The sequence below is a fragment of the Vitis vinifera genome, chromosome 6 (assembly GCF_030704535.1).
Source record: "Vitis vinifera cultivar Pinot Noir 40024 chromosome 6, ASM3070453v1".
NCBI lineage: Eukaryota > Viridiplantae > Streptophyta > Magnoliopsida > Vitales > Vitaceae > Vitis > Vitis vinifera.
This window is the reverse complement of record NC_081810.1, coordinates 7924200-7937034: the sequence shown is the minus strand read 5'-3', so window position 1 is coordinate 7937034 and position 12835 is coordinate 7924200.

Sequence of the window (12835 nt, the reverse complement as noted above, 5' to 3'; positions counted from 1 at the left end):
AAATTCGAAAATTTTTTGTACAAGTACATACCAAAATGAGAATGACAGCAAACTTATTAAAATCAAGATTTTTGACAACCTAAAAACCTTAATAAATGACGAAAGGTTGTAGAATTAAAAAATATCTGGAAACTGGAGTGGAATTAAAACTATTCGAGAAAAAAAAAAACTGGATTTTTGAAATTTATTTGAAAATTGGAGTTTCGAAAATTATTTGGAAATTGGAGTCTTGTGAATTAAATTTAAGAATTGGAACTTTGGAAATTAAATTTGAAAGAAATTGGAATTTTGAAAATTATTTGAGAATTGGGGTTTTGAAAATTAAATTAAGGAATTGGAGTTTTGGGAATTAAATTTAAGAATTGGATTTTTGAAAATTATTTGAGAATTAAAGTTTTGAAAATTAAACTTATGAATGAGGATTTTTTTAAAATAAATAAATAAAATAATAGTAATGAAAATAATAATAACTAAATAAATAAATGCGAAAATTGGACTTTTGGAAATTGGAAATTAAATTTGGAAATCGGAATTTTGAAGAATTATTTAAAAATGGAATTTTAAGAATAAATAAATAAATAGAATAATAATAATAAAAAAAATAACAATGATTAAATAAATAAATGTGAAAATTGGAATTTTGAAAATTGGGAATTAAATTTGGAAATTGGAATTTCGAAGAATTATTTAAATGGAATTTTAAACAAACAAATAAATAAATAAAATAATAATAATATAACAAAATAATAATAATAATAATAATAATAATAATAATAATAATGATGATGATGATTAAATAAATAAATATGAAAAATGGAATTTTGGAGATTGGAAATTAAATTTGGAAATCAAAATTTCGAAGAATTATTTAAAGATGAAAATTTTAAAAATAAATAAATAAATAGAATAATAATAATAACGAAAATAATAATGATTAAATAAATAAATGTGAAAATTGGAATTTTAGAAATTGGGAATCAAATTTGGAAATCGGAATTTTGAAGAATTATTTAAAGATGAAAATTTTAAAAATAAATAAATAAATAGAATAATAATAATAACGAAAATAATAATGATTAAATAAATAAATGTAAAAATTGGAATTTTGGAAATTGGAAATTAAATTAAGAAATTGGAATTTTGAAGAATTATTTAAAGATGAAATTTTAAAAATAAATGAATAAAATAATAATGATTAAATAAATAAATGTGAAAATTGGAATTTTAGAAATTTGAAATTAAATTTGAAAATCGGAATTTTGAAGAATTATTTAAAGATAAAATTTTAAAATAAATAAACAAATAAAAAAATAAAATAATAATAATAATGAAGATAACAATGATTAAATAAATAAACGTGAAAATTGGAATTTTGGAAATTGGAAGTCAAAATTTTGAATAATTATTTAAAGATGAATTAAAAAAAACAAATAAATAGAATAATAATAATAACGAAAATAATAATGATTAAATAAATAAATGTGAAAATTGAAATTTTGGAAATTGGGAATCAAATTTGGAAATCGGAATTTTGAAGAATTATTTAAAGATGAAATTTTAAAAATAAATAAATAAATAGAATAATAATAACGAAAATAATAATGATTAAATAAATAAATGTGAAAATTGGAATTTCGAAAATTAGAAATTAAATTAGGAAATTGGAATTTGAAAACTTATTTGAAGGTGACATTTTAAAAAATTAAATTTGGAATGTTGGGATTTTCAGAAAATTAAATTTAAAATTTTGAATCTTAGAAAATTAAATTTAAAATTAGAACCTTAGAAAATTATTTCGAGAATTGAATCTTGAAGAATTAAATTTAAAAATTGGAGTTTTGGAGAATTGAATTTCGAGAATTAAAGTTTTGTAAACTAAATTTAAAATCAGATTTTAGAAGATTATTTCGGAAGTGGAATTTTTTTTTAAAAATAAATGAATAAATAAATAATTTTGGAACTTTGGAAAATTATTGAAAAATGAAATTTGGGACTTAAAAAAAAAAAACCTAAAAGATGAAAAATTGTGGAGTCAAAACAAGTTTTTTTGAAAACAAATTTTTTAAAAGTAGGCATGGAGATGGATGGGAAAAAAGGCATGTGAATTTTATGAGTGGCCCACCATCAACTTGTTACCACCAGCATAAGCCAACTGCCACCAATTTTCTACCACCTCCACTAGAATCACTATCACCATCAAATGCAAACCCTATGAATTAGTCACCACTAGTGACCACCAAACATCAAAACTTCCATCAATACCAATTTTAGTTTCTTCGAGAATTAGCTACACGTTTCCAAGTTCAACAATTGCAATTGATTAAATTCAAAAGAGAAATCAAATGCAGCCTCATTAAGTTCAACTTAGGATTGAATCATAAGAAACCAACTCTATCTTTATTGGCAAGGCTGACTCTAACTACTAGGTAGCCAAGATGCAATCCTAGTGTACGTCCAACCCATAAGGTTAATCTTAGGAAGCGAAAGCCACTGATCAAAAAGCTCCTCGGAGAACCTAAGGTTCAACTTGAGAGCAAAAGGCGACACTTCCGGCAGCACAACAATTCAGCGTCCAAAGACACCACATCGCCAACTATCTCTATATTCATCGTAGCCAAATTGAATCTCTCATCCATAGAACAAAATCAAAATAATCCTAGATCACAAAAAGGACAACAAACAAGCGTCAATCACCCAAAGCAACCTAGATGAACCACAACGCCATTGCTCAACGCATTGAATCAATAACATCGAAAATCAGAAATTTGAGGCGAAAATGTTCAGATTTGAAGCTGACAAAGTGGAAGAAACCCTAGATCTTCATGGAAGCAGGGAATGGTTTATTGCTTGTTGGAATAGAGAATCAAAAAAAAAAAAAAAAGTGAAAAGAAAATAAGAGAAAAATGGATGAGATTTAATCGGGAATTCGACGAAAAAAATTGCAGAAATTTGAGAAAGAGATGTACATTTGAATCAGATTGAAATAGAAAGGCATAGGAGAACAAAACAATTTGAAATTTACAATCAATCCCAGATCAACAAGAAGTCATAGAATCTCTTGTAATTGTACCCAAACAACAAATAATGCTGAGAGAATTGACTAAAAATGAGAGTATAACAATGTAAAAGAAATGAAGGATATGGAGATTATAGAAACCTCACATGGAGAGCGTCCTCCCAATCCGTGCTACCTTTGCTTCAAGTGAACTGTCCCTTTTTTTCTAAAAAAAAATCCCCACAGAGTTCCCCAGTTCTCTCATCTCAACCTCTTTTGCTCATCTTTTTCCTTTTTCGTTCAATTGCCATAAAAACCCTGCACCACTCTCCATATTTTTCTCCCAGAAAATCCCACTTCTCTGCTACTCCCCATATTTCTTTTCAAGCTATCACCTAAAATCGGCTTCCAACAAACATCCAGCTCCCTCTTTGGTTATCTCTCCCTCTGGTTTGCCCCTCAAGCTCCCATTTTCTCAATGTTCCCCCTCACGTCTCTTCTCTCCAAACCCAAAAACTCCTTACTAGTTTTCCTTTCAAGCCGTCTTGTCTAGACGCCACAACCAGCTCATCCAGTTCCATCTCATGGCCGCCCAAAGCATCCCGCTTCCAAGGTGGTCAGAAGAAAAAAAAAAAAGGAAAAAAAAAAGTCATTTTTTTGTCTCCCTAGGGTCTACAAATATGTTCATCTTCGATAAAGTTCACGAGTGCAAGGAATATGAACACTGGAGTGAAAAGAAAGTGTTAAAAGTGAGTGAAATGAAGTGAACTCTACTGAAGAACAAATAAAGACCCCCGAAAGGTACATAAGTAAAACACAAGCTCACTCAAGGCTCCAAATTCCTAAAAGGAAAGTAGCTCTCAAAGTGCTCCTAAGGTCGTACTAGGGATCCAGACTCTACTTAAGATTTCTCCAAAAGTGACTTGAAAATCGATGTTAAAGATGAGTAATGGTCGAACCACCTCCGAGTACAAGAAAAAATGCATCCAGAGGGCGCTGCCCTATGTGAACTACACGATGACACTAAGTGTGGGGTGCCCAACAACATGGTCAAGATATGTGCCATGAACTCAATGGACCATGTCACATGCAGGGGAAGGGAAAGTTTAAAAGAACATAATGAATAAGCGATAAGCACAAGGTAACGAGATTAGAAAAGATCAAGGACGAATGCAAAACCATGAAAGTAAGATGTGCAATACCAGTGAATATGAATGTCAAGAGTCATGACTCTGAATGACAAGGCTGAGGAGAAATGACTCTGAATGCCAAAATGATGAAAGATGATGACTCTAAATGCTTAAATGAGTACACACGAAAGCTCTGAACGCCAAAACTAAATAAAAATGGTGGCACCGAATACTAAGTTGGACGATGGTTCTGAATGCCAAAACGAAGACACGGCTCTGAACGCCAAATTGAAGAAGATGGTGGCTGAAATGCCAAACTGAAGACATGGCTCTAAACATCTAAAACTAATGGAAATGGCTCTAAATGGTAAGAACGACCTTGAATGCTAAACTAAAAGAAAATGACAATCCCAAATACTAACAATGTGGCTCTAAACACTGAACTAAAAGAAAAAGACAACTCCAAATGCTAGTAATGTGGCTCTGAACGCCGAACTAGAGGAAAATGGCGACTTTGAATGATAGGCTAACTAATGGCTCTAAATGCCAAATTGAAGATATGATGGCTCTAAACTCTAGGAATGAACGATGGCTCTAAAATCCAAACTGTGAATGATGGCTTTAAATGCTAGGAATGTCGCTTTAAACGCCGAAAATGTGGCGATGAATCCCCAATCATGATAGAATGATAACTCTGAACGCCAAACTGTGCAGGGATAACAACTCTGAATGATAAGGCTGAGGAGAAATGACTTTGAACGCCAAAAGGAAGAAAGATGACGACTCTAAATGCCAAACTGTGGAGAGGTGATGTTTCTAAACGCCTGAATGTGAACGATGGCTCTAAACGCCCTACTGTAGAGAGATGATGACAACTTTGAATGTCGAACTAAGAACAAACGACAGCTCTGAACGTCAAACTGAAGATGCAACTCTGAACGTCGAAATATGGATGATGACTCTGAACGCAAAACTGTGAACGATGACTCTGAACGTCGGAACTGAGAAGCGATGATGGCTTTAAACGCCAAAACTGAGAAGCGATGATGGCTCATGAACGCTGAAACTGAGAAATGATGATGGCTCTAAACGCCGAACTGAGAAGCAATGATGGCTCTGAATGCCGAAACTAAGAAGCGATGGTGGCTCTGAACGCCAAAACTGAGAAGCGATAATGACTCTGAACGCCAGAACTGAGAAGCGATGATAGTTCTGAACGCCAAAATTAAGAAATGATGGTGGCTCTGAATGCTAAAATTGAGAAGTGATGATGGCTTTGAACGCCAAAATTGAGAAGCGATGATGAATCTAAACGCCAAAACTGAGAAGCGATGATGGCCCTAAACACCAAAACCGAAAAGCGATGATGGCTTTGAACGCCAAAACTGAGAAGCGATGGTGACTTTGAACGCCGAAACTGAGAAGCGATGGTGACTCTGAATGCCGAAACTAAAAAGCGATGATGGCTTTGAACGTCGAAACTGAGAAGCGATGGTGGCTCTGATCGCCAATACTGAGAAGCGATGATGGCTCTGAACGCCGGAACTGAAAAGTGTGACATGATGACTCTAAATGCTGAATTGAAAACAAATGCTGGATCCGAGTGCTAAAACTGAGAATGTGGCTCTGAACGCCAAAATGAAAATACGACTCTGAATGCCAAATGGAAAATAGACATGATGACTTTGAATGTCGAACTAAAGATGCAAAGAGATAATGATGGGGAAACATGCCCTAGTGTAGCATGCTACTATAACTCTCAATCCACAAAAAATGCCTGAAAGAGACTCCATGAGTCTCAAATGATGCTCTGTTAGCGAGTTGAAATGGTCAAATCAACTATAAACATAGTCTCATAACCCATCTAACTAAAACACGAGGCTTGATGGAACGTCACAATAATTTGGATGCCTCTGACTCGAGATGCTCTGATGAGGGGATCCATCATTGTATCAAAGGAATGATCCACCGGGGAGTCACAGGAGAATAGTCCGCCAGGGTAACTACTACGATCTCAATCTACTGAAGAGTAATGGATAGCAGGGCAATCAAACCCCTGAGGTCGTGCTCTGCTGAAGGCTCATCTCGGCAAAATCATCGAGACCGTGACCATCAATGTGAATAAACATCCCTCGATCAAGTAATGTGGACTATAACAAATCTCTAAGAAAACAATCATTTCCACAACTGAAAGAGAGGAATATGCCCTAATATAGCAACTAGGGCATCTGGTCTGTCTTAATAACTCGAGAATGACTCAATGAGGACGTATAGGAGATCCGACCTATACTCCGCTGAAATGATGATGTGGGAGTCTATGCATCTGAGATAACTACATCCAAGAATCATGACAACATCAAAAAATATGGTCCCAACCGAATGACTCAAGAAAGGTTCCACCGGAGAATCAAGGCAAAGTGAAGTCAAATCATCAGCCCAACGTGCATCCTGTAACTGGAAATGGTCATGCAAATCAATGGAGATCTACAAATCTCAACCGAAAATGGAATATGCCCTAGTATGGAATCAAGTGTGTGATAGGTCGGAAAAATCAAATGGCCTCAAGTAATCCATCATCGAATGTGCAGTTCTAGTCATCCATGTCCATAATTGAATCAGACTCACAGATAACAAAGGCGTGCCTCAAAAGGGGAAGTATGACGACATCCGAATGCCGAAAAATGTGGGCCTGATTGAATGGCTCAAGAAGGGCTCTACTGGAGGATCATGATAAAATAAAGAACAGGTCCTCGTCTTAACGTGTATCTCATAAGTGGGGACGATCGTGCGACTCCATGAAGATCCGTGAATCTCATCTAAAACCAAATATGGCCTAGTATGGAATAAGCCGAAAAATGAACAACATTAAATCATCCATCATCAAATGTGTGATATCTGTCACCCAAATCCACAACTGAATCAAACCCAAACATCAAGGAGACGTCTCCTTGAAGAAGAAGCATGGTGATATCTAAATGTCGAAAAGTGTGAGTCTGACTGAATGACGCGAGAGAGACTCCACTAAGGGATCATGATAAGATAACAATAGACTATCAACTCATCATGCATCCCGTGAGCAGTGAGGATCATGTGACTCCATGAAGATCTACAAATCTCGACCGAAAAGGGAAATATGCCCTTGTATGGCATAGATGTATGGTAGATCGGAAAATCGGATGATCTCAAATCATATATCATCAAATGTGTAATCCCGATTAGCCATATGCACAACTGAATCAGGTCCAAACATCAAAGAGATGTCTCCTAGAAGAATAAGCATGATGATATCTAATTATCAACCAAATCTCAAACACTTGTCCAAGTGGGGGCTGTCGAAGACGACATCTAATCCCATGACCTTAAGGTGGTCTTAAGACACGGGATGTAACGTAGGCTAAGGTGATAGGATGATAGAAATGAAGGAAAACTAGGCCCAAATACCCAATGATATAAAACCCATGCCCTCATGTATGAAATGCAACATGTATAGAAAATCTTGTGAGCCATGGACCCGAGGGTGCCCAATGTGAATATGATAACAATAACGAGACAATGAAGAAAATCAAACTGATAATGAGATGTGTAATGATAATGCAAATATAGTAACAAACCTGGAAATGGGTTGCTATAAGAAAATGACAAGGGGTGAAATGAAATGGATGAATCAAAAGCAAAAACGATAATGATGGTGAAACAAAGAACATGAAGAGGAATGATGATCCGCTCAAATCCAACATGAAGTAAAGTCACATCGTCAATGAATGTAATGATGGAAAGGATAATGACACAAAACTCTTAAGAGAAAGTCACTCGTTTCACTCTCAAAATACATGACAAAATGAATACAAAAAATGGAGGGCCTCGGAAAGCTCACATACGAATTCTCATCGACAAACATACTCGATCAAGTAACCCTCAAACATCAATATACACACCCAATGATGGATAATACTATGCACATACATACATGTGCTTTTTTTTTTTTTTTCATTCATCATTTTTTTTTCATACATTTTTTACAAATGCACACACCCTGAACATGAACAAAATAAGCCTAAAAGATGATATCAATAATGGATAGACATGCTCTCAAGTGCTAAGGTAACAAAAACTATCTCTGACGAGATGACCTTTTCAAACTAAGGATTTCTTAATCAATGTCTGTGGGATAGATAATGGAAATGATGTGACTATCCCCTATGTAATGAACTGAGGAGGATCAACACTCAAGGTGGAAAGAATATGAAGCAAAACAAGCAGTAGATAGAATAAAGAAGAAGGGATGAAGAACATAATCAATGAGATACGATGGAATGTAGTAATGTGATGGTAAGAAAAATAATGAGAGAAAGATGCACATGTAGGTCCAAGACTCATGAGACTCCCAAACAATGCATGCATACACTAAAGGGTCCCTATCCCGGTGTAAAAAATGAGCAAGGCAATAAGAAAGAAAGACTATAATGTACATGCGAGACTCAATGGGCTAGCAACAGTCTATATATCAAAAAGACAAAAGGGTATATGGCTAACCGAAATGATGGTCACCCATCCTACGACCATGGTTACAAACATAGTACCTCTTTAGTTGATCCACGTTGGTCGGCTCTGAGAATCGATTTCCATCTAGATCCATCAACCATGTAGTGCCCTCTAGGGTTAACTCCCTAATGAAGTAAGGTCCACTCCAATTGGGTTTGAACTTCCCCCTATGATCTCTAATCAATCTCCTGATGACCTTTAGAACTAAGTCACCTCTATGTATCGGCCTAGGCTTAACTCGCTTCTTAAAAGCATGGGCCATCTTCCTCTGGTAGGCACGAACATGGTCTATTGCCCTCAATCTCCTTTCATCTAAGAGATTGAGTTGGTCTAATCGAGCCTGAGCCCAATCTGCCTCTAGAATCTGCTACTCCAATGCTGCTCTCAATGAACCCATCTCAATCTCAACTGGTAGCACTGCCTCCATACCATACACCAATGAGTAGGGTGTGGCTCCTGTAAAGCTGTGAAAAGAAGTTTGATAAGCCCACAATGCGAAATGGAGCTTCTTTGACCAATCCTGAGAAGTCTCAACCATCCTCTGCAAGATCCTCTTAACATTCTTATCCACAACCTCTACCGCTCCGTTAGTCTACGGCTTGTATGCAGACAATCTATGATGCTGAATACCGTATCTTTGTAACAAAGTGTCAACATCTACTTTGAAATGTACTCTTTTGTCTGATATCAACTCATGAGAGACTCCATAGCGACAAATAATGTGTGATCTGATGAAACTAGCAACCCCAGATGATGTCAATCTCGCATATGAAGCAGCCTCCACCCACTTGGTGAAATAATCGATGGCGACCAAGATGAACTCATGACCACTGGAATACTTCAGCGAAATCTTTCCGATAATGTCTATACCCCATATTGAAAATGGTCATGGAGAAGTCAATGCATGTAACTCTGAGAATGGCACGTGAATGAGGTCCCCACGTATCTGGCACTCTAGACATCTCTAAACAAACTGACAACAATCTATTTCCATAGTCAACCAGAAATACCCAATCCTCATGATCTTATGGGCTAACATATGCCCTCCCATGTGTGGTCCACAGACTCCCGCATAGACCTCTCTCATCACTCGATCGGCATAGGCACGGTCTAAGCACAATAACAACATCCCATCAGCTGATCGTCTGTACAGTGTCTCTCCACATATCATAAATCGGGCGACCAACTATCTCAATGCTTTCTTATTCTTGGCTGTGGCGGCCTCATGATATGCACCAAGTCTTAGAAACTAGTATATGTCATGGTACTAAGGTAAGCCATCATCAAACTTTGCCTCATCAATCAAGCAACAGTAGGCAGGGACGGATCTCGACTCAATCAGTAAAGGGCAAATAGTGGCCTCGACAGGAATATCAATCATGGAAGCTAGAGTAGCTAAGGCATCAACAAACTGGTTATGTGCTTTAGGCAGATGTGTATATCTCAAATCATCAAATCTCCCAACCATTAGCTCCAAGTATGCATGGTAGGGCCTAAACTTCACATCTCCAGTCTTCCAATGACCCTGAATTTGTCTCAATACCAAATTAGAGTCACCAAACACCTCCATCTGTCTAATTCCGAGCTCAAGTGTTGTCTACAATCCCAAGATACAAGCCTCATACTCAACAATATTGTTCATGGTAGGATGTCGATCCGAGAATGCCAAACGAATAGATCTAGGAATGTGGTCACCATGAGGGGATATCAACAAAACACCTATCCCGTATCCGAAATGGTTGGCCGCACCATCAAAGTACATACGCCAACCTGACAGACTAGTCATAGTAGCAACATCCTCATTTGGGAAATCATCATCAATAGCTCTACCATCCGAAATCGGTAATGAGGCTAAGTGATATGCAACAATGCTCCCTTTGATGGACTTCCGAGTGACATAATGGATGTCAAACTCGGTCAGAAGTACCAACCATCTCATGAGTCGTCCGACCAAAGTAGGTCTATCAAAAAAATATCTCAGATGATCAAGACGGGGTATCAAGTGCACTGAATACTCAATCATGTAATGTCTCAATCTCCGAGTAGCCCAAACCAATGCCAAGCAGTAACGCTCAATTGTGACATATCTCGTCTCGTAATCTAGCATCCTCTTACTCAAATAATAAATAGCTCGCTTGTTCCCTGAAGCATTGAGCTAAGCCAACATGCATTCCAATGCTACGTTTGAAACTGACAGGTATAGGAGTAGAGGATGGCCTGGTGTAGGGGAGACCAAGACTGGAGGTGACAACAAGTACTCTTTGATCCTCTCAAATGCACGCTGACACTAATCCTCCCAAACAGTAGGTCGACTCTTCCTCAAGAGTCGGAAAATGGGCTCACAGATGTTTGTCAGTCTGGCAATGAATCTGCTAATGTACTAAAGTCTACCCAAGAAGCATCTGACCTCTCTCTCGATCCTTGGTGCAGGCATGTCAAGGATTGCAAGTAGAGGCACAAAGAGAGGTGAGTATCCACTGATCAACCAATCAAACGCCACATTTGCCTCATCTTAAGTTCAAGCTTGACCCTCTAATGAATCCCCAATGGAGTCACCATTTTGTGGACCCCGCATTTTGCTCGATGCGTTTCCACTCGATGACGAAACTCATTTTTTTATTTTATTTGGTGAAAATTTGATTTTTAGAAAAAGACTTAGAGTCGTCACTTATTTTTGTTTTATTTTTTAAGGGAAAAACAAAATAAGAAAGAAAAATCCTAAGTGTGACTCCTAAAGGAAAAAAACAGGTCTGTGAAAAACCGAGTTTGGGTTCGGGGGTAAGGTTACTTATCGAGAAGGTACGGTGGTGAGCCGTAGCACCCCTTTAAGTCCCTAAAAACGGGTCTCTACTAAATAAGGTGAGACAGATGTGACAATTGATAAGGAAATCAATGAATACCTGTGAAATAATCAAATAATAAAGTGAATCATGCACCAAAATAAGCAAAATAGGAATGAGATCATACCTTAGCAGCAAATAATAGTACATTATCATGGAAACAATGTTAGCTCAAGTATAAAATTATCACATGCATATCAAAAAACAAGACTAAGATCAAGCAACATTCATTAAGTATAACAGTCGACAATCAGAAGAGAAAACTTATATGTAGGGCCCTTACCAAAACCCAATTTATCTTACATAAATTGGTCTCACAAATTTCATTATTTCGAAATTATGAAAAATTTATTCTGCCTTATTTAAAATCAAAAGAAATAGAAAATTATTTGAAAATCGAAGAAAATTTGTACAAGTGCATACCAAAATGAGAATGACAACAAACTTATTAAAATCAAGATTTTTGGCAACCTAAAAACCTTAATAAATGATGAAAGGTTGTAGAATTAAAAATATCTACAAACTGGAGTGAAATTAAAACAATTTGAGAAAAAAAACTAGATTTTTGAAATTTATTTGAAAATTGGAGTCTCGAAAATTATTTGGAAATTGGAGTTTTGGGAATTAAATTTAAGAATTGGAACTTTGGAAATTAAATTTGAAAGAATTTGGAATTTTGAAAATTATTGGAGAATTGGGGTTTTAAAAATTAAATGACGGAATTGGAGTTTTGGGAATTAAATTTAAGAATTGGAATTTTGAAAATTATTTGAGAATTAGAGTTTTGAAAATTAAACTTATGAATGAGGATTTTTTTAAATAAATAAATAAAATAATAGTAACAAAAATAATAATAATAATAACTAAATAAATAAATGCGAAAATTGGAATTTTGGAAATTGGAAATTAAATTTGGAAATCGGAATTTTGAAGAATTATTTAAAAATGGAATTTTAAGAATAAATAAATAGAATAATTATAATAACGAAAATAACAATGATTAAATAAATAAATATGAAAATTGGAATTTTGAAAATTGAGAATTAAATTTGGAAATTGGAATTTTGAAGAATTATTTAAATGAAATTTTAAACAAACAAATAAATAATAATAATAATAATAATAATAATAATAATAATAATAATAATAATAAGCATTAAATAAATAAATGTGAAAAATGGAATTTTGGAGATTAGAAATTAAATTTGGAAATCGGAATTTTGAATAATTATTTAAAGATGAAATTTTTAAAAATAAATAGATAGAATAATAATAACTAAAATAATAATTTTTAAATAAATAAATGTGAAAAATGGGATTTTGGAAAT